Source organism: Zea mays, chromosome 7 (assembly GCF_902167145.1).
Source record: "Zea mays cultivar B73 chromosome 7, Zm-B73-REFERENCE-NAM-5.0, whole genome shotgun sequence".
Lineage (NCBI taxonomy): Eukaryota > Viridiplantae > Streptophyta > Magnoliopsida > Poales > Poaceae > Zea > Zea mays.
The window spans coordinates 53,794,075-53,818,071 of record NC_050102.1 but is presented as its reverse complement, the minus strand read 5'-3'; the positions used below and the strand labels follow the sequence as shown (position 1 = coordinate 53,818,071).

General features: G+C 41.5%; 1 long non-coding RNA gene across 1 annotated transcript; it reads left to right on the top strand.

Annotated features, from left to right (window-relative positions):
* Nucleotides 1-22,766: 22,766 nt before the first annotated feature.
* On the top strand, nt 22,767-23,230 carry LOC103632377 (uncharacterized). Its single transcript, XR_555863.2, has 3 exons — nt 22,767-22,863; nt 22,990-23,061; nt 23,151-23,230. It is a non-coding gene; the product is annotated as an uncharacterized lncRNA (long non-coding RNA).
* Nucleotides 23,231-23,997: the final 767 nt, after the last annotated feature.

Sequence of the window (23,997 nt, the reverse complement as noted above, 5' to 3'; positions counted from 1 at the left end):
TTCATCCTAGAAGTACCAAGATGTATCAGGATTTGAAGCAAAAATACTGGTGGTATGGATTGAAGAGAGATGTGGCTGCACATGTGGCTATGTGCGATGTGTGTCAAAGAGTTAAGGCTGAACACCAGAGGCCAGCTGTATTACTGCATCCACTAAAGATACCCGAATGGAAGTGGGAAGAAATTGGCATAGATTTCATTACTGGATTGCCTCGCACCCAGAAAGGATATGACTCTATATGGGTGATTGTGGATAGACTGACCAAAGTAGCCCACTTCATTCCGGTCAAGACTACTTATAAAGGTTCTCAACTAGCAGAGTTATATATGGCTCGGATTGTGTGTTTACATGGAGTACCAAAGAAGATTGTGTCTGATTGAGGTTCACAGTTTATCTCAAGATTCTGGAGAAGCTTTCATGAGAATATGAATACAAAGTTGAACTTTAGTACAACTTATCACCCTCAGACTGAAAGAACTAATCAGGTGTTGGAAGACATGTTGAGGGCTTGTGCACTTCAGCATGGAGGAAGTTGGGATAAAAGTCTACCATATGCTGATTTCTCATATAATAATAGTTATCAGGCCGGTCTGAAGATGTCACCTTTTGAAGCTTTATATGGTAGGAAGTGCAGGACTCCTCTATATTGGGATCAGACTGGAGAAAGACAGTTCTTTGGGCCTGAACTGATTCAAGAGGCAGAAGAACAAGTCCGTATAATTCGAGAGAATTTGAGGGTAGCTCAAACCAGACAAAAGAGCTATGCTGATAATAGAAGGAGACCACTGGAATTTGAGGAAGGAGATCATGTGTACCTCAAGGTGTCACCACTTCGTGGAATGAGGAGATTCATGGTTAAGGGCAAATTGTCCCCTCGCTTTATTGGACCATTCAGAATCTTTAGGCGAGTTGGGGAGATGGCATACCAACTCAATAATGTATTCCATGTGTCTCAACTTAAGAAGTGTCTCCGTGTCTGTTGGCGGTATGCTTCGTAGCCGAAGATCCTAAAAAGAACACCTTCGAAAGGTCTTCTCAGAAGCAAGCGCCGAAGCTATTATCTGTAAAGCTTCGGCACAAAGACAAATCTCAAGACGAAGGGTCCAACTGACTTAAAGATGAATTGACTTAAAGACCCATGATGTTTTGTGTCATTATTGTAGTCGATTGTGAGGGACATAAATGTAATTTTGCGCAGGTTGCATCCTGTGCCTATAAATAGGTGAACAGTATCCCGACACTGTTCACGCGATCCTGTAATCACGGACACGTTACGCTTGAATTATTGCTTTCCGCCAAGGCGAAGGTATAAATGTGCCTAAATATTATGTTTTAATATTTGTATATTCATATAATGAAATATGTGAATAATGTTATTTATTCTTAGCATATCTCTCTATAATGTTTCATTTTTTATATCTTATTCCATATTGTTTTACAAGTCTGATCACGAAGGTGTGACCTTCGTGGTAGTTTGCTCATGGCCTTCGTCCGAAGCTCATTAAATCCTCGGGGAGATAATGCTTCAGCGGACGAAGGGCATTATTATTTAACATTTTATGTTGCCTTGTTCTTAATTCATAGCATTTGAGAACAAGTCCCCAACATTAGCGCCCACCTCCGGTGAACTCATGGCTTCGTTCAAAACTGGAGTTGCTTCGGCTCCGAAGCTTGTACTCCCGATAACAGGCGGTTCATGCTCAGAGCCGGCTTACAAGAAGCAGAAGAAGGAGGCATAGAGAAGGGTACAACATGTAGGGGTGCAAGGACCCTTCATCAAGTCAAGATGGTCTCACATCCCGATTACCTTCTCCCAAGAGGATCTTCAACTCAAGGATTACCCTCACAATGATGCTATGGTTATCTCTTGTGTTATCAAAGGATTTCTGGTCCATAATGTTTTGGTTGACACAGGCAGTGCAGCGGATAATATATTTGCTAAGGCCTTCAGACAGATGCAAGAGCCCGAAGATAAGATCCATGACGCCACACATCCCCTTTGTGGCTTCGGAGGAAGGCAGATTGTAGCACTTGACAAGATCACGATGCCAGTAACCTTCGGATTTATCAACAACACAAGGACTGAACAAGTTGTGTTTAATATTGTTGACATGGAGTACCCTTACAACGCAATCATTGGTCGTGGTACTCTCAATGCTTTTGAAGCAATTCTTCATCCAGCATATCTTTGCATGAAGATACCTTCGGATCAAGGGCCTATTGCTATTCATGGAAGTCAGGAAGCTGCCAGAAAGGCCGAAGGAAACTGGACAGATTCAAAATCAATCCATAACATAGATGGAGCTGAAGCTTGTGAGCAATACAAGTACAGAAGGGAGAAAGCTGCTTCGGCCGATCAGCCGAAGCCCATGCTCTTATGTGACGATATAGCAGAGCAGAAGGTGCTATTGGGATCTCAATTGTCTGAGGAACAGGAAAAAACTCTGATAAGGTTTCTGTTCAACAACAAAGATGTCTTTGCATGGTCAGCTAATGATCTCTGCGGAGTCAACAGAGATGTTATTGAACACTCGCTCAATGTTGATCCATCCTTCAGACCCAGAAAGCAGAGGCTTCGGAAGATGTCTGATGACAAGGCTGAAGGTGCTCGGAATGAAGTAAAAAGACTCCTCAGCGTCGGAGTCATCAGAGAAGTGAAATACCCAGAATGGCTAGCCAACACTGTTATGGCAAAAAAGGCCAATGGCAAATGGAGGATGTGTATTGATTTTACTGATCTCAACAAGGCTTGTCCGAAGGATGAGTTTCCATTACCAAGGATAGATTCCCTAGTTGACGCAGCAGCTTCGCCAGAGCTTATGAGTCTGCTAGATTGTTATTCAGGTTATCATCAAATTTGGATGAAGAAAGAGGATGAGCCAAAAACCAGCTTCATAACCCCTAGTGGAACATATTGTTATCTATGGATGCCTGAGGGGCTCAAGAATGCTGGAGGAAGCTTCAGCAGGATGACAGCGAAGGTTCTTCATTCTCAGATAGGCAGAAATGTGCTAACTTATGTTGATGATATCATAGTAAAAAGCACGAAGCAAGAAAATCACATTGCTGATATGCAGGAGACATTTGCTAATTTTAGACAAGCCGGTCTGAAGCTGAATCCAGAAAAGTGTGTCTTCAGAGTGAAGAAGGGGAAATTCCTTGGTTGCCTAGTTTCAACAAAAGGGATTGAGGCTAATCCAAATAAAATCGAAGCTATTCTTCGGATGGAACCACCAAGCACAAAGAAGGGGGCTCAACGACTGACGGGAAGACTTGCATCTCTGAATCGATTCATATCTAGATCAGCAGAGAGAAATTTACCATTTTTTGAAGTGCTGAAGTCAGCCGAAGTTTTTTAATGGGGGTCAGTTCAGCAGAAAGCCTTTGACGAGCTGAAGCAGTATTTGATAGATCTAACGACATTAACTCCACCAGCGCCAGGGGCTCCTTTGTTGTTATATGTAGCAGCTTCGCACTCAGCGGTAAGTGCGGCACTTGTCCAAGAGAAGCTTGAAGGGCAAGCCAAAAAGCAAGCCCCAATATACTTCGTCTCCGAAGTCCTTAGTTTATCAAAGAAAAACTATACAGAATTGGAGAAGGTGCTGTATGCTGTTTTGATGGCTTCCAGGAAACTTCGATATTATTTTCAAGCATACCATATAATTGTTCCTTCTTCACAGCCTTTGAAGGATATTATGAGAAACAGAGAAGCTACTAGAAGGATTGGGAAGTGGCCTGCGGAACTCAATGAGTTCTTCATTGATTATATGCATAGATCTTCGATTCAGTCCCAGGCGTTAGAAGACTTCATTGCTGACTGGACGCCAGGGGCTCAGGAAGAAGAAACAAGTAAAGATGCCAAAGCTTGGACAGTATTCTGCGATGGTTCTTAGGGATCCTTCGGGGCAGGTGCAGCTGCCGTCTTAATTGCACCTTCCACAGTCAGAACATGTTACACAGTGAAACTTGATTTTAGTTGTACAAATAATTTTGCTTTATACGAAGCTTTGCTTTTGGGTCTTCGGAAGTTGAAAGCAATGGGAATAAGAAGGGCGGTCCTCAAAACTGATTCTCAAGTTATTTCTGGCCATATTGACAAAAGTTGCAAAGCAAGAGATCCGAAGCTTAAAAATATTTGGATACAGTTCGAAGACTTGAAGCCTCCTTCGAAGGGTTTTCTGTTAAGAATATTCCACGAGGAGAAAATGAACACGCTCATCTACTAGCCAAGTCAGCAGCACAGGGGCTGCCATTACCTTCGGAGGTTTTCTTTGAAACAATAAAAGCACCTTCGGTTTACCTTCTTGAAAGAGCAGTGCTCAATATATCTCCTGTTTATAGCGAAGATTGGAGAACTGAGATCATGTCTTTTCTCCAGGGCAATTTTCTTTCAGATGACGAAGCTTATCAAAAGAGAATAGTGGCAAGAGCCCGTCCATATGTAATAATAGAAGGGGAGTTATACAAGCATGGAGTTTGTTCTCCATTACTCAAATGTCTATCCAGAACTGAAGGTATAGAGCTGATGAAAGAAATACATGCAGCCCTGTGTGGATCTCACATCGGATCCAGGCCTCTGTTGGGTAAAGTTTTTCGTCAAGGATTCTATTAGCCGAAGGCAGCTTCGGATGCAGCAGAATTATTCAAAAAATGCGAAGGTTGTCAAAAATGTGCAAGAGATCAAAAACAACCTTCATCGCTAACTCAATTAATACAGCCCACTTGGCCATTGCAAAGATGGGGCCTTGACTTGCTAGGCCCACTTCCACCAGCACAAGGGAATTTAAAATATGTTGTAGTAGCAGTGGAATATTTTTCCAAATGGATTGAGGCGAAGCCTTTAGCCACAATAACTTCGGTTACTGTTCAAAAGTTTTTCTGGCAAAATATTGTGTGTCGCTTCGGAGTACCGAAGGCCATTACCGTGGACAATGGAACACAGTTTGATGTCGAAGCTTTCAGAGAGTTTTGTGAACAAATTGGCACGAAGATCCATTTTGCATCAGTTCGGCATCCGGAGTCAAATGGACTTGTCGAAAAAGCTAATGACATTATAATGGCAGGAATAATGAAGTTAATCTTCAACCAGCCAGGGGGAAGTGCCCGGACGAATTAATCAAAGTGGTGTGGAGCCACAACAAAACAATATCAAGGTCAACAGGTTTTACACCATTCAAATTGCTGTTTGGTGACGAAGCAATAATCCCAGAAGAAGCTAAAGCGGGATCAATAAGAACAGTGGCTTCGGTAGAAGACGAAGCTGATTATTCTGTGGCAAAAGATGCTATAGAAGGGATCAGGCTTCAGGCTGTAGAGAATATCAATAAATATCAAGCCGAAACAATAAAATGGTGTGATAGAAAGGTTCGGTTAAAAAATATTAAGCCAGGACACATGGTACTTCGGAGAGTTGCCAACCCAGACATAGTAGGCAAGCTGCAACTGAAATGGGAAGGGCCTTTCCTGGTAGTATCTTCGTCAAGACCCGGTTCCTACAGGTTGAAGGATATGAACGGCAGCGACATTCCTAGATCTTGGAATGCGGATGAGCTTCGGCGGTATTATGTGTAACCTGATGTAATCTTTTTTATTCTTTCCTATGGCACCCTTTTCCTTTCCAAAGGGGGAGAAAGGTTTTTAATGGGGCCATAGCATGTAATTTCTCTTTTTCTTATATCAGCTCTACAAGAGCAGTATCCCCCGAAGATGTAAATGTAAAAACTAGGCATGCACCATCGAGTTCAACGAGAAAAAGAAAAAACACGGAGAAGCTCGAAAGACGTCCCTAATGGGGATGCAGAGCACGACGAAGCTACAAAAAGTCGTTCCTAAGGGAGCGCAGTGTAAGTTTTCTGCTCAAAAGTCGTTCCTAAGGGAATGCAGAGCTTACTGCGAAAAGTCAACGCTGATTCCGCCGAAATATAAGGCGAAGAAGCTCCTGAGGGAGGCTTACAGCGAAAAGTCAACGCTGATTCCGCCGAAATATAAGACGAAGAAGCTCCTAAGGGAGGCTTACATCGAAAAGTCAGCGTTGATACACCGAAAAATAAGATTTGTTATTATGGTTTCATATGTGTCTTCGAACATTCATTTGCACGATACATTACATCATACATTTGCATTCATAAAACATTCACTTAGACATACATAGGATCATCATCAGCATAACATACAAACTTGCTTCGGCTTCGAAAGAGAAGGCTTCAGAAAAAAGAGAAAAAGAGGCAATTTTATGCTTCATTGTGTACGCAAAGAAGGGAAGGTGTTTTTCGCCTATGGCTCAAAAGAATTGATTTCGTCCACACCAAAGCATTCCATACATGGACGGAAAAACTATTCGAGCTTCGACAGCATCTCTGGAGCTTCTTCCTTTTATTCTGCAGCTTCAACTTCGGCTTGGTTAACCTGTATGTAAGTATTATAAGCTAAATTCAAAATTCGAAGGAAAAGGTAATCATAAGGTATAATATTATTACCAGCTTAAGGTGGTCTCGGGCTTCGTCACCAGCTTTCTCTCGCCCACCCTTTGTCCATATCACCTTTATAAATTTATTCGCAATGCTTCGGGCGAGGTTAGGAATATCATCTAGAATTGCTGATGATAGGCTGAAATTGGGTCTGTTGATAATTTTTCCATGCTCACAGCCAGATTTCAGGAACGCAGCAGCGGTGGCCCGAGAAGCTACCAGGGCACAAAAGTCGCCGTGTACAGCAATAACATCATCGAGGTCATCAATCTCACCTTCGATGTGTTCGAAGGCTCCTGGTAGATCTTCAGCCGAAGGAATAAATTCTTCACTACTGGCCCCGACTGAATAAAACACCTTCTTCAGTCGTTGAACACATTGATTGCTGAATTTCAAACATTTGTTCTGAAGGTCTATCAATGATTTTTCAAAACTAAACCATTCTGGATTTCAGCCTCAAGTTTTTCATTAAGCTTCAGCTTTTCTTGTTCGGAACCGAGAAGCTTCGTATTCAGTTCCGTTATTTTAGCTTCGGCTTCCGCTAGTAAACCTTCAGTTGTTTGCAGTTCGAACTCTTTTTTCTCAAAAGCAGCTGTTTGATCTTTTATTTTGTTTTCTAAATTTTCAATTATAACCTTCTGCTTTTTGTCTTCTAAATCCTATTGCATCCTCAAAGCTTTGTTCAATAGCATACTCTGTACACGAACAACCTTCGTTAGAAAACATTTTTTATGAAAATAAAAAGTTAGAGGGAGATTGTTTACCTTGAAATTGGAATAAAACAAACTACCGACGATGTGCTGTCCTCGGTAGCGGCTAATATCGGCTTCGAGCTTCGGGAAACCGATACTCTTTGATAGAGTACCGATAACCTTTGCTCCGATCTGATCTCGGATGCAGCCTAGCTTTTCATCATCAACACCTCCGAAGAGAAGTGCCCATGGCTGATAGCCGCAAGAAATGGCATACTCTTTTAATTCTTCTTTTTCGGCTTTTGTTAATTCTTGACCAACCAAGTTTTGAAAATTGAAAATTTCATCTTCCAGCGTTTCTTCGGCAATTTCTTTCTTTTTCTCGGCCTCTGGGGCCGAAGCCTCTTCGGTGGCTCCAGCAGCTTCTTCTGCGGCCATGTCTAGCAGAATTTTATCTATATTCAGAGCCACATTTTCCAAATTGATATCTTCGGCTCTAGCAGCTTCGGCATCTGTGGCCTCCGAAGGTGCAGCTTCAGTAGTTGTTGTGCTTTCAATAACAGGCACCTTCGGAACTGAAGCCCTTGGTGGTGTTGCTTCAATCACTTCTGTCACAGTAACAATCCTTTGCCTCTTTGGCCTAGGTGCCTTTGTTTTTGTGGGCTCCTTTCCCTTATGAAAAAGCTTCGTCAGATGAAGCCCCAATAGACTTAGTTTGACAGGCAAGGTTTCAGTCATTACCTTTAGGATTTCTTCTATTTCAGCAGCAGAAGATGTCGCAGAAGTCTTCTCTTCCTCATCAATTGATTTTTGCTTTGGGGTCGAGTCCTTTCTTTTCTTCGAAGCAATTGCTTTCGCCTCAGATTTTTGTTTCTTCTTCTTTGATTGATCTTCGTCGTCTTTATTCAAAGCGCTAGCCACTCTTTTTCTTTTTTGCCCTTCGGCACCCTTGTCCAGTCGCTCATAATCAGGATATTCAAAGCCTATGGCATCCATCACTCGGTTTAGCCTTCGTTTCGGACGGGTGCCGAAGGCCGCTGTCATCAATTGATCTTCTTCTTTAGAGTAATTTCCAAGAATCTCGTTGCACATTACTTCAATTGTATCTAGCCATTCTTGGCAGGGTACTTTGAAATGTTTCTTGAACTTGTAGTGGTAAGACAACCGAATAAGCTCCCCTTTCTTCTTTTCCCCCTCTAGTTTCGGCATTTCCCACTCCTTCAAAGTCGGAAATACCCTGAAGGCCAAAAATTCATGCACCAAGTCTCTAGTGCCAATATGATCTGCAATTACTCGAAATTCAGCCAAGGCAATCTGGCTCGGGCTCCCCCGCTCCATGTTGCACGGGGGTCTTGTTTCTCTGAAGGTCAGTTCTAACGGACTCTGGACCAATTTATCTTCATCTTCGACAACTTTGACATAGAACCACTCAGATTTCCATCCTGCTGGCCATTTGCTTCGGTAGCTAATCATTGTGAACTTTGTGGTTTTACGGTAAGCAAAATTGTAGCAGCCAAAATTTTCATGCAAACCATCCCCCTAGCCTTGGTTTGGTAGTGCAATTCGTGTACTCGGCAAAAACCTTCGGAGAATGGTTCCACCCCCTGGCTTCGGAGGGCCCAGATATAAACACTTAGTCTAACAATAGCATTAGGCGTCAGCTGATGAAGGTAGATCCCATATTTCTTCAACACACCAGCAATCATCTTGTTCAGAGGGAATCTTAAACCAGCTTTAAAAAGACTTTTGAAAACCACCACTTCATTTTTTCCCGGCTTCGGGATAGTTTCCTCTCCACCAAAACGAATCAATTCCTTCTTTGCTTCACTAAGATAGCCCAGCTTCACCATCTTAGGAAAATCAGCTTCGGAGATGGTGGACTTTCCAAAGTCCAGGTGGCTAGGCTTGCTCGGCACTGCACTGCTGTAATCATCTTCGGAATCAGTTTCTTCAACAGCAGCCTGTTCTGCTTCGGCAGCAGGGACGTCCTCCAGTGTTACCAACCCTGAGCGCTTTATTGCTTCCGAAATAGGAATAGTCTCGGTAGCTTCGGTCTCATCTCCCTCGCGATCGACCCGAGCAGTAGAGCGAACTCTGGCCATTTGATTATGACTTACTTGAAATTTTTGGTGTTGACTTTTTTGTTTTCTCCGAAGCTCTTACTCTTGTTCCGAAGCAAAAACACAAGCGAATTTCGTCTGAGCACGATGATTAAGCTTCGGCTATGACCAAAAATTTGGCAGCAAAACAGTGCAATAGCAATGAATGTCGTGGTAACTTCACACCTACCCGTCTGTTTATATAGTGCCGCAGGTGGGAAGGTGAATCGGCAAGGTCCCCAGCACCGAACAAACAGTCACCCGCACTCACTGAACGGTGGGCCACAGGGTCCGAGAAGGTGAATCGCTGGCGCGCGCGTAATTGGTGCAAGATGGGGCGCGCGCGACGATTATTTTAATTGTTTCTCGCCAACGAGCTCAGGGAAGGTGTTTTTTGGATCTTCGGCGTCCCGAAGCCTAGAAGACTTTTTCACTGATCAAGCTCGTTACGAAAAACGATCTAGCACCGTGAAGGGGCTACTGTTGGGGGTATGCTTCGTAGCCGAAGATCCTAAAAAGAACACCTTCGAAAGGTCTTCTCAGAAGCAAGCGCCGAAGCTATTATCTGTAAAGTTTCGGCACAAAGACAAATCTCAAGACGAAGGGTCGAACCGAGTTAAAGATGAATTGACTTAAAGACCCATGATGTTTTGTGTCATTATTGTAGTCGTATGTAAGAGACATAAATGTAATTTTGTGCAGGTTGCATCCTGTGCCTATAAATAGATGAACAGTATCCCGGCACTGTTCACGTGATCCTGTAATCACGGACACATTACGCTTGAATTATTGCTTTCCGTCAAGGCGAAGGTATAAATGTGCCTAAATATTATGTTTTAATATTTGTATATTCATATAATGAAATATGTGAATAATGTTATTTATTCTTAGCATATCTCTCCATAATGTTTCATTTTTTATATCTTATTCCATATTGTTTTACAAGTCTGATCACGAAGGTGTGACCTTCGTGGTAGTTTGCTCATGGCCTTCGTTCGAAGCTCATTAAATCTTCGGGGAGATAATGCTTCAGCGGACGAAGGACATTAATATTTAACATTTTATGTTGCCTTGTTCTTAATTCATAGCATTTGAGAACAAGTCCCCAACAGTGTCCCTGAGGAACAGTTACCAATGGAAGAGCTTAGTGTTCAGGGTGATTTGATTACACGGAGTATCCTGTCAAGATTCTTGATACATTGACTCGAGTTACAAGAAATAAGGTGATAAAATGTGCAAAGTGCAATGGAGTCACCATGGAGAAGATGAAGCAACATGGGAATGAGAAGAAGAGCTTCACATAGATTTTCCCTATCTTTTCCCTAGTTCTTCCTAAATCTCGAGGACGAGATTCTTGTTAAGGGGGTAGGATTTGTAATACCCAATATGTAAAGAAATAAAAGGAGAATTTTTTTCCTTTAAATATGATTTCTCCATTTATCATCACATGTGAACACCTCATTTGAAAACAAATAATTAATAAAAATGTATGCCACCAAATTATGCATCATGCTGTATTTTATCTTGTGTGCATTTTGTGACAACATAGAATAATGTGAAAATAAATATATTAAAGTCCAAAGTGGAATTTGACATCAAAAATAAATTCTAGAAATTAGAAAAAGAGAAGGAAATAAATATAATGTGGAGAAAAATAAGTAAATAAAGATATGTGATTCCCATACTAGGGTTTGAATTTGTATAATTGACTCAAAGGTGAAACTCATATTCAAATTCACATTTATGTTCAAAAGAATTAAGGATAAAAGAAAACAGAAAATAAAACATAAAAGAAAAAGAAAAAGAGAAATTACATGGGTTGCGGAACTCATTTCGGCCCACCTAAGGAAGCACACCGCGCGGCCCAAATTCTGCTCCACCGCACGCTAACGCTCTCTGCCACGCGGGCCCCTATGGTCAGCCATCCTCGCTCGCGGGACCGCACACTGACGCGTGGGGCCTGGTCGTCTGTCTCCCTGGCGCACGCTGAATTGATGAGACGCTGGCAAATCGGACCCATTTGTCAGCCGCTTCAACCGTTCCGCGAACTCGCCTCAACGGACAGCCGCGCATGGCGGGCACGCCACCGACGATTCTTGCGTGCTCGGCCCTTGACCACGCCAGGGGATAAAATCCCAGGTGCCCTAACCTTTCCTCCGTTCCATTGCCCCATTGGGTTCGCACTAACACCTAGTTTCTAGGGCCGCCACCGTCACCAGAGAAAAGGGAGGAGCGCCACAGCGGATCAAACCCGGGTTCACGCCGTCGCGTGGTGGTGGGCTGCTGCGTCGGAGTTTCGGTGCCATTCGGGTGTTCTGCACGTTGAGTTATTGGGCGGGATCATGGGCGATTCAGCCCGAATCGCTCGTCGGAGCTGCCGTGCCGTCTTGGATCCGCCCTGCACCGTGAACAGAGACCTTGCCACCGTGAAATAATGTAATTACCCCCCCCCCTAGTGCATTCGCCATGTTCTTCTCAACGTTTATCACTGGTCAATTTTGAGCTCGGGGGAGTGGGTGGCCGGATTTTACCCTCGTGGGCGAGCTAGTCGCCGCGGGAGCTGAGCTCCACCGCCTGGGCGTGCTCGGGTTGGGGAGAGACGCAGGATCACCGTTCGATCTCCTTTCGGCGGTTGAGATTAGAACGAGATAGCCTTTCGTGTGGATTGATCAGGTGTCGTTAGATCGAGATCGGACGACATTGGTTGGATCGGAAATTATAAAATTTGGGCCATCGTATCTTCATCCAACGGCCTGGCCAGCATACCAGTTCGGGATAGGCTAGATCTAATCTCACGCGTCCATCCTTGATCGCACGACCTGCGTCGGTCCATACCCCTTCTGTTTGCGCAGTTTGCAGAAAGAACCTTATGATTTTAGAGAACCAACTCGTGGTCCACAGCAACTATTCTTTGTGTCTTAGGAAACTTACACCGAGAGCCCTGCTATTTTCTGTAATTAGCGCTCAGTCCATAGCTCTGTGAATTCAGTTATTTAATTTTAGAAATTGCTTTTTAATACAAAAATAAGTGCTAGAATTTTAATAAATCATAGAAAATTCATATGGACTCCAAATTGATCCATTCCAGTTTCTAAATTTTTTTAATATTGTTGTTTATCACCTAGATTCTCTGTTTTGATATGAAAACAGTAAGAAAATTAATTTCTCACTTAATCTTACTTCAAGCACATAAAACCTTCAGAAATTCATATCTTAAAATCTATAACTCCAAAATTAATGATTCATGTTCCTAGGTTCTTATTTGAATGTGTAGATTTTTATTATGTATTTTGTTTACATGTTTGGTGTGATGTTAATCTTCTCTATATATTGTGCTTGTTTGTATTGTGGCGAGTAGAAGAGCCTATGACTGAGGATCCTGGTGCCCAACAGATAGAAGTTGCTGAGTAGGAGCTCATTGAAGGCAAGTTGTGCCCTTGATCACTTTTATGTACCCAATAATGTTCTTTATAATCATTTACCATGCATAGGCTTAATTTTGATGGGACCCAATAGGTCACCCTAGTCTGTTTATCCATTTTACCTTGTTATCCCTGAATCACTTAGGTAGTTTTGCTATTGCTTTACATGGTTTTGGGATAATATTTCATTATATCCATGTTCCAATTATTTTGTTATTCTATTTATGTTCATGTCAAGATCATTAATGTTAATTGGAACATGGAGCTTAACTTGAGAAACATGTGCCACCACAAGGGTGGAATGGGACACTCTTGGCTGACTAATTAGGAAAGCTAGTGGAAGACTACCTTACCCGAAAGGGGCAAGGGCAGTAGGGGAGTTGCATGCAAGGTTGTTCTCAGGTTGATTTTGCTACGATGGCGGTCAGACGGGGGATTCTTACAAGTGCTCTTCCCATAAACTGTAGCGGGTTTTCGGAAGCTAGTGGAACTTTGTAAAGGCCTTGTAGTGTTACCCTGCCTCGCTTCCTTGGTAGAGGTGTATGGGGCCTGTACAACCCCGTGGCAGATGAGTAACATGACTTGTGGGTACTGGGTACAACCTCTGCAGAGTGTAAAACTGGTATACTAGCCGAGCTCACGGTCATGAGCAGCTCAGGACTCTCGCATGATTAATTTATGGAACTTAAATTCAATTTGTCATTTGCATTGCATGGGATTATTTATTAATTTTGTTCTACTACTTTTATTAACGTTTGGTATTTACTTACATCTAGTAATTGCTAATAAAATTTTGACCAACTAATTAAAAGCAATGCTCAGCTTTAACCCCTGTTGTTGATTAGCCTTACACATCACATGAACTCCCACCTTTGGTGAGTTCATGCCCACTGGTTTCCCCACAACTTGTTGAGCTATGATCATGTGTGAGGTCACTCTTGCTGTCTCACACCCCCCACAGGAGAAGAACAGGTGGTTCAGGAGGAGCCACACAACGAGGAGTTTGATCTGATCTAGGTGGCGTTTCCTAGTTGACTTATTGGCGCTAAGGATGATCCTTAGTTCGTTTTATATTTATCTTTTATTTTTGTAAGACTTCCGCTATGTAATAAGTACTTTGATGTTATTGTGACATTTATCTCTATACACTATGTTATTATATAGGTTGTCTTCTTTGGCGCATGTATGAGATGCACCCAGCTTTGTCTCTTAAATCCGGGTGTGACACGTTCCAACACCTATGTCATCTTCAATGTTTTCCCTTATGTTTAAAACCTTCTTCTTCTCCTCTACCGATGGATTTTTATAAATGGCTTTCATTACTATCTTTATTCGATGTTTCTTTTGCGGAGCATCTTTAGCCTGTGTTTTTGTCGATTCCTCTATGTCCGCATCCAAGGGTGCTTTACTTGTCTCCCCTTCGACATTCTTGGCTAGTCAGATCTGACCCCAAAAGGCTCAATGTAGAGAAAGATAAGGATAATGTCATTACCTATAGTATCTCTGTAGCCCTAAGAGATGAAGCCAAAGGGGTCTCAGTAATCTTCTTCGGTAACTTCAAAGATTTTTTGCTAGCGTGATCAGACTTTGACAGCTTTCATTTCTTTGAGGGAGGGGATTTCGTAGCTCACTTTTTGCTCTTTGTTTCTTCAACAGACCTTATTGCTTGCCTCTTCATAACGCTAGCATTCCTCTTTCTCTTGACCCCATCAGCATCTTCTTTCAAAACCTTCGGGTAATCCGGGTACTCAAATTTCTAGGCGTCCATAACTCTGTTCAACCTACGCTTTTCTCGACTGTCGAAGGTTGCAGTGATTAGTTAGTCTTCCTTCTTCGTAAAATTACCAAGAATTTAATTGCACATCGCTTAAATCATTTTTAGCCACTCAGCGCACGAGCATTTGAATACGGCTTGCTTCTTGTATCGATATGACAACATTACGAGGGTTCCTTTATCAACATCCTCCTTCAGCTTCAGCATCCCCCAACCAGCCAGTTTTGGGAATACTTTGTTAGCAAGGAATTCTTGTACCAAGTCTCGAGTGATGATGTGCTCAATCACATGCTAAAGGTAATTTGGGCCACTTGCGTCGGGGATCCCAGACCCATGTTGCAAACTGGACTCGTTAAGCCGAAGTTTAACCTCATCGGGCTCATCACAAAGTATCCTTTCGATATGCAAAATTGTAGTATCCGAAATTGTTATGCAGTTTCTCTAATGGTCTCGCCTTCTTCTGATAATGGAGATCGTGAACTCTGCAAAAACCTTCGGCATTTGCACTCATACCTTAGCTCCACAAGGCCCATATATAAATCCTAAGTCTAATGATCGCCTTTGGGGTCAGCTGATGTATGAATATTTCAAACTTTTTCAGGATTTCAGCAATCATTTCATACATTGGAAATCGAAACCCGACCTAGAAGAAGCTTCTGAACACAACCACTTGACCACTCTTCAGCTCCAGAATAATTTAACTACCAGGAAACCTGATCATATCATCCTCCCTCTCACCGATATATCCAAGCCTTTTGAGGACATCAAGATCTTTAGGCTTCATGGTAGATTCACCAAACTCAATGTGAATTGGCTTGTTGGCCAAAGTATGCTGGGATCTTCTTCATTGCTACTAGCTTTAGCGTTAGAACCACTCCCCTCTAGAGCATCCCTCTCCTTATTGACCTTCAGCTCAGTGATACCCTACGCCCTCATCACCTCAGAAATAGGGCCGTCTCAACGGTATATGATGTTTCACCCTCAGTGGCTAGTCTAGCAGTTGAACAAACCCTGGTCATCAGCATATTGTCGAAGCTTTACAAAAAATGCTTGAGCATAAGAAGAGACCTTCGGAGGAAGAGGAATTTATGGCAATAGATTGGGGCAAGCAGTAAATGTCGTAACACATTCACCGGGAAGACTGGTTTATATAGCCTAGTAAATGGTGAGGCGAGGAGTCACGCCGCTTCCACTCTTCGATCGGTTGACCGTTCCAAAAATATTTTACGCCGTTTTTAATAACACACTCAAGGAAGGTGTTTTTCAGACCTTCGGCACGAGGCCTTCGTTTATTTCGCGGTCCGAGCTCGTTATGAAAAATGAACTAGAACCACGAGGGGCTACTGTTGGGGGCCTTCTCCTCTCGAAGGTCCTCAAAACACTAATTCAACAACTATCTTTTATCTTATTTCATATGCTACATGAGTAATGCCAAAGGTCGGCTTCAGCCAAAGCGGCTAATATACGCATGCACGAAGACATCAGCTTCGGACATACAAATGTGCATGCACGAGTGAGGAAGCCGAGCAAGGTTATGAAAAGTCTTCAAAACTTATTCATCAAGACAGAGAGAGGAAAAGACAACATTATCCTCAATATATCTGATAGTTTAGATGTATAGGTTTGAGGACATGATTGTAATTTCGCTAAAGATGTATCCTGCGCCTATAAATAGAGGAACAGTGTCATGCATTAGACACCTTTTGTCGGAGTGGAATTCATCGCTCTACCTACGAAGCTGTACTTTGTTTACCTTCTTCTTGTAACCTTAAGAAGCTTAAGGTATTCATGTAAAATTTTGTTAAGTAGAGAAGAATGGAAAGAAAGTAATATATTCTAAGGATGAATCAAATGCTTTATGTTTAACTTGTGTTTTGCATTATCTTCAATATTCTTTACATTTCATTTACTCATTTCTGTTCATCTTCATCATTTTATTCTATCTTCTCCTTGAGAATGAGAGACTAAGAAGGATGAAGCTAAAGCTTGATCTAATTGTGTTGCCTTGACTTTTGGTGCCTTTAGGGGATCAAAATCAAGTGACCAACATGGACCTTTTTGAGTGAGATTAAGATTGCTCTGTCTCCGAAGTTGTGTTTTGTCTTCATCTTCGTATCACTATCCTAGCACTCGAAGGTATACATGTAATCATTTGTAATCAGGAAAGAATAATAAAGGAAATGCATCAGTAAAATGGTATTGTAAACTGCATTGCTTTGCACTGTAGACTGCATTATTTGCAGGATGGAGTTTGAATACGGGCATGGAGAATCTGCTGGATATATCCTTAGGAATCAAAATAGGTGACCAACAACATTATAGTAAAATTGTAGTAATGTTTAATGATTAGAAGTGGTTTCCTTAAGCAGTGATGACTCTTTTGTTTATATAGTGGGGATTGCTTTATTCAACAAGAAAACAAGTCAACAAACGATACAATCTCGAAGTTTTTCACGTCAAACATAGATCCAAAATCGACTTTAAAAAAATTCAATAAAAATAGGAATAAAACCCCGGTATGGCTGGTTCGCACACCGGTATGGCCGATTTTTAAACTTGTGTGCCAGGTTTTATACAGAGGACAAGTACTCTGGTCGGTTCGGACATTGCCCTTCTCTGTCCGCGCTTCGATTTTGTGCCAAATATTTTCTCACGGCTTTTTTGCCTAACTTTGCCTAACTTTGGTTCACTACCACAGTTGCCACACTTTGCCTAACTTTTTTGCCTAAGGTTAGTTATTCAATTCGAACGACTAACCTTAGGCAAAGTGTGGCACATTTAGCCACAAACCAAATAGGCCCTTAAACTTTTTGAGGACAGAAATTTATTGGGGAATGTGTGTGTCGGCACACATTTGGTGTGAACAGTGTCCAAGGTAGAATCACTTTGTAGAAGCATCATTTGAATCTCAACGCTAGCTGCAGGAATCAGGAATTTATATACACCCCAATCGGTGCCCTATGGTTGGGAAATGGGAATGGTGTTTATTTTTTTTTAAAAAAATAGCGATTTGGTTGGAAGAAAGGATCATTGCCGAGCATCATTCAACGTACCTCTGTAGGGCGTATGAATCGTTTGATTAGGATCAAAGTCGGCAACGGTTAAATTCAAGGAAGAAAACAACGGGCGTGGGGTCCTGTCCACGTCATCAGGTGACCAGGCAGGCAGGCATGCGCGCCATGCGGCATTGCTTCTGTCCCCGTGCCCGGGCAGCTTTTGGCAGCGGATCCGGACGGAACACCACGCGCGCGCGCGCGCGGCAGGCACGCACCGGCCAACTTAATCTTGCCTCCACTCTGCACTAGTGGGGTTATTAACAATTTGATTAATCCGACACTGACGTACTGTGTCAACCAATGGCACCGCCTATATATTAATCGAACCATTCAGCTCGTCTTAATTGCCACCCACCCACCCACCGCCATTGCCATGGTTCACCTCATTCATTCTAAGCTTAGACGATGCAGTGATAGAAATTAATACTGCAAATCAGTCAGTGTTTGCGGGCGTGGCATCATCAAGATTCACAACCCATCAATCCGAACCACTGATTTGGAATGCATGCATGAGAATCTTGATGATGCTGCATCCGCCAACAAGCGCCTACGAACGTTTGTGTGCTCATCTTCGCCATCAATCGAGATTTTGTATCTTCACGTTTAGCTAAGGTGAAAGATCGTCATCCCATCCGCCTAAAGCTAGCTTTGCAAATTTTTATTCGAAACAACGACCATTTCTATATATTTCCTTTCTCTGTTATAGTCTCTAATTAACGCCTGTAAACTGTTGCACCCTGCTTCTGCATCTTCTTATTAATTAGTTTTGTCTCTTATGGATGCTAAACAGCCATGACGTTTCGGACAATGTTCAGCTCGTACTTTCCTTCAATCGGGAGCGCCAAAGTATTCCCGGCCCGAGAGGGAGTACCTTCTGAAATCAAATATGTTTCATCAACAATCTAGCATCAATAGCATACACTCGAAAGGTTAATTAGCTTACTATTATTGCTGTCCTGATGGTGGGAACCGATGCAGATACGGAAACAACCGGAAGCTACATATGCGGCTCTTTTGTACAGTTACAATAAGCAAGGATTGGACCACAAGTGCAGCTAGCAGTGATTGAAGGAATCAGAAGTACTCCTCGGGCCGGGAATACTTTGGTGCTCCCGATTCAAGGAATATCCTTCGGGCTTGTTCGTTTCTGTCGGATTGCACTCGAAATCGTTCCAGCTACTCAAAGTTTATATAAATTAGAGAAACAATCCGCTTAGGAATCGTTCCGACCCACCAATCCGACACAAACGAACAAGCCCTTAGGCAACTTATTTGGTTTTGGCAATACGTCATTCAACAATTTTAAAATTTTATTGTAACAATTGTTCTAGAAAAAGTACTTAGACTTAATGACTATGAGCTCGGTCACAAAAGTGGGTGTACTCACTTCTGTGTATGTTTATGCAACGGTTCTTTAGAGTCTTTTAGCTTAAAAATTTTTGAAACCTCTGGTGTGGGAGGATACTCGGAGCTAAGGTTTAACTCTTCATGCATCGCATCACGACATTCCAACACTACAGTAAAACATAGCATTTCCAACGGCCAAAGTCGTTGGACATAAAACCTAAGCCGCCGGAAATAAGCTATTTCCGACGGCAGAAGGCTTATGTCCGACGGTACTCCCTCGCCTGTAAAGGATCGGAAATACCCTTATTTTCGACGGTGGCCGTCAGCGTTTATCCCCTGTAACGGTCGTTAACGGCGTCCGTCTCTTATGTCGGATGGCTAGCATAGGCCGTCGGACATAAGGTAGTATTATGTCCGACGTTCTATGCGAGCCATCGTACATAAGGAAGTATTATGTCCGACAGCCTATGCTAGCCGTCGGACATAATGAATTTCAGTAGTTGCACAAAAATCCTATTTTTGTATATTTCTAACATTTACAGAAAAAACCACATATTTCATATATACACAGATTTCATATATAACCACATATTTATATTCACAATTACATTCACAAACATCAATTCACATAAGTATTCACATTCACAAACATATAGTTCCAAATAGTTGCAACAAGTCTCCAACATATCCACCAGCATCATTTCCAGCATCATCTCCCACATTATCTCCACCATCATCTTCATCATCTTCACTCACATGGTCCTCTACCACCGCCCCAACTATAGCATTTTCTCTCAACTATCGCTCGATTTTAGCATCCTATGAAACAAGTAACTTACATCATACAACATTAAGTAACTTACATAATGTAATTTAACAATTAACTTACATCGTCTGGAGGCAAATGTTCTGCCAGCGCTCTGCGTCTGCTCATGGTAGAACTTGTGCCCTAAAAAACTGAATCCTCACTCCTGGAGCTGCTCCTCGTCCCAAGCAAACTACGAGCAAAAGACCTCATTTTCTTTGACATCCTGTTTTTAAAAAAACAAATTAGTACATAAATCGACAACAAAATAATGAAACAAAGTAAAAAAATATAAAATATACAATAAAATAATGATCCATACTCGTCAATCGTAATCATAATCAAAATTAGGATCTAGTTGCTTTCATCGATTCAATAGACTCCAAGTAGCTTTCTTCTTTCTCGACACTCATTTTCTTTTTGGAGGAACCTTTACATCATTTTAAATGATCGCCTAATAAAGATTCTTCCAATATTTCAGTTTGTACATTAAACGTGCTCGTAAGTTCATCGTCTTGGAAAATCTCACCAGCCCCCACTTCCTGCTTGATTTGACTTTCAACATAACCAGCTTCACCAGAAGCATATAGTCGTTCATGAGGATTAACTTTGTACACTACCCTCCAATCAACCAAACTCTTTTTCTTAGATGGATATGTCATATAATACACCTGCTCGCATTGGTGGGAAAGGATTATAGTGTCGTGGCCTTGTAATCGATCGTTGTGTTTGACTTCCACCATGCCATATTAGTTTTCTCGCGTTATATTTGGAGTAAACCAATCATAATCGAAGAACACCACTTTGAGTTGTTTATCTCCGAAAAACTTGTACTCGAGTATATCATTAATGACTAAATAATAATTAGTCACCTTACCTTCATCATCGATAGCTCTAGTTACAACTCTGAAATTTGTTATGGCTGCAAGAGGATGAGCATCTTCGAACCTTGTAGAACGGAAATGGAAACCATTGACATCATACCGACCATAACGTCTAACAGTTACTGCTCCTAGGGACAATTTTCGAAGGTCCGGGTGTATATTGTCATTTATATCTACATAATCTCGAAACCAACACAAGAAATTAGGTCCCCCATCTTTTCCCTCTCGAGGAATCTGATCTCGTTCACGGCCAGACATCCAATTTTGAGAATCAAATTCACTGTTAGTACAAGGAAACAAACCTTCTAGGATAAGAAAAACAAGGATAGCAACAATGACTAAAAATTAAGTTTACACTTAGAGGAGAAACTAACTCATCTCTTCCACGTTGTTATACATGTAAAGCAGTCTTCCATTCATCATTGGTCAAACAGTATGTTGCACTGGGTTCTACAGTTTTGCCCTTCCATTGAAAAATTTCAAGATCACTGATAGGGGGCTCGTTGACATGATACCACAACGCAAGGGCATTGACATTGTGTTCCTCTGCAAAGTACAGGCCCGTGAATGATGTTATCTCTTTGTATTTGAATTCTTCAGCAATGCACCCTTCAACTCGTCTCTTATTACCAACCATTGCACGTAGCTTCTTTAGTGTCCTTTCGATGTGATACATCCATCTATACTGCACAGGACCACCTACCTTAGCTTCGTATGGTAGGTGAACAAGTAGATGTTGCATCGGATTGAAGAAACCTAGAGGAAATATTTTTTCAAGTTTGCATACCAAAACTAGTATTTGTTGCTCAAGCTTCTCCATCATCTCTTTCTTTATTTCTTTAGCACAAAGATGTCTATAAAAGTATCTTAGCTCTGCTAATGCTTTCCACACATCATTTTTTTACAAAATCACGAAACATAACAAGAAGGAGTCTTTCCATTATTATGTGGTAGTCATGACTCTTCAACATAGAAAACTTGCCCGTCTTCAAATTCACAGACCTTCTAAAGCCCGCGGCGTAACCATCTGGGAACTTGAAGTTTTTCAACCATTTCATCAATTGTTTCTCCCTTTTAGGTTTAAGACTCAAAGGAGCACGTGGCTTCACTACAGGAAACTGGTTAAAGAACGTGGGTGAAAAACCATCGAACTTAATGTAATAAGCCAACGAACTTACAGTAAAAACGTGGGTTTACCGACGAATATAGCCGACAACGATTTTTGGACGAACTTAGAGAAGTAAGTTCGACGACCCCGATGAACTTAACAGTAAGAACGTGGGTACCGTCGAACTTAACATTAAGAACGTGTGTTATTAAGTTCGACGGGGGCCGTCAAATTTGTTCTCATAAGTTCGACTGTACCCACGTTCTTATTGTTAAGTTCGACGGGGCCACGTGGCCGTCGAACTTATTTGGCCTACGTGGGTCTGCATGGGCTGCACATTAAGTTCGACGGTACCCACGTTCTTAACATTAAGAACGCGGGTACCCACGTTCTTATCCCTTTTCCAGAAAAAATAAAAATTACAGAAATGAAAAATTAGACAAACATAAAATCACATGCAACACAGAATATCACATACAATACATATTCCAAACACATGGATATATGTTCATATCACAAATTCACACAAGTCCAAATACATAAGTTCACAAATTCACATAAGTCCAAATACATAAGTTCACAAATTCACATAAGTTCACATCCATAGTTCACATTTTTAGTTCAGAAGTTCAAACACACAAGTTCAAACATTAGCTCCATCGCTTTTGATCAGGACATCGGATTGTTGTTCGTAGCTCCACCACTAGAATTGAGACATATGTCCGCAAAGTCATCGTGAGGGGGAGGAGTCACTTGATGAGAGCCGGAATCCTACAAAATAAACCAAAATTCTCATAAATATACAACTGGCATTAAATCACATGTACACAAAGATATAGGAAAGCATGATAAACACAAGATCACAAAATGCTGGCATTAAATCACATGTACACGAAGATATAGGAAAGCATGATAAACACAAAATGTGGATTCCAAGAAGATCACAAAATGACATGTACACCAAGATATAGGAAAGCATGATAAACATCTATCCTAGCCTAAAGTGCTGGCATCACAAGAAACAAGCAGCAGTGGAGTAGTCCTAAAAAAGAAGGCCAATTTGCTGCCACTGGATTTGTGTGAGCGCTCTTCTAATGGTTGTTTTTAATAATAATTCCTATTGAGATCATCACATCATTTAGGAGAATGAAGAAACTCGTTCAAGACCTCTCAGTAATTGAAGCTGCACTCAGGACATCATCAAAGCTGGTAGTATTTTGCAATTTCAATCTGTGCGGACACTTTGGATTACTTACCGTTTGTTAGTAATGCACACTCAATTGCCATGTCATGTTTTAAATTTTGGGACATAATTGTCTGCACCTTCTATTTTAGGTGGTAAGTTCAAATGGGAAACGGGTTAGGAGGTTACATCCATTGCCACACAAAGAATTGAAAGATTCAAAGGTAAATAACTGATTCCATCCTTATTGGACTGCATTATACCTAGGATATCTGAATTGCAACAACTTAAAGAGAATACATTGTATTTGCAGAAAAGCACTGTTTTGGTCGAAAATCTACCTCCAGATTTCTCCATGGAGAGTATTCAGGAAAAAATCGCAACAGTGGGCAAGTATGCTTTCTGTTCATTCGTAGTTGTATTGACATCCAAATGGAGCATTAGATTGTGTTAGTTATATTATTTGTCAAACAAGTTAATGAAGCAGATTTTCACAGGCTCATGTACTTATTGAATATGAAGTAGTGGAGGCTGCTGAGAAGGCTGTGAGTTTCTCATCTCCTATCTAATAATAATAGATTTGGTTTGTATGCCTAGAATAATTAACTTCTTATTCGATTATTTGTTCTGGTCATATTAGGTTACTGCCCTAACTGCCTTTTCTGTTTCTGTGTTTAGTGTGCATCACTTGCTGTTTTCACTTTTTTGCTGATAGTTTGGACCTTTCTTCTTGAACTATTCATATGCTGGGAGCTTGAGACTGAATAGTCGATTTGCATTATTTCCTAGGAGCTTGAGACTGAATAGCCGATTTGCATTATTTCGTACCAGAATTTATTCTAATAGATAGATTATGACTATTTGCATCCCAAAATTGCATTATATGCATTTTAGCTTATAGCCTGTTGGTTATACATCTAGACTGAGCACCAAGGTCAGAAGCCAAATACTAGAGGACGAAAACGATGGTACAAAGGTCAAAGTCAGATGCAGCAAAATGCAAACAAACAAGGTATTCATACAATTAAATGTACTGAATTCATGAACATGATTTTCTTTCGTAGCGATACAGCAATGGTATTTTCTTTTACATGTCATAAAGTTTATTTTTTTCTCGAACACGCAGGAGATCTGCGTATCATTCCATTAATAGATAGATA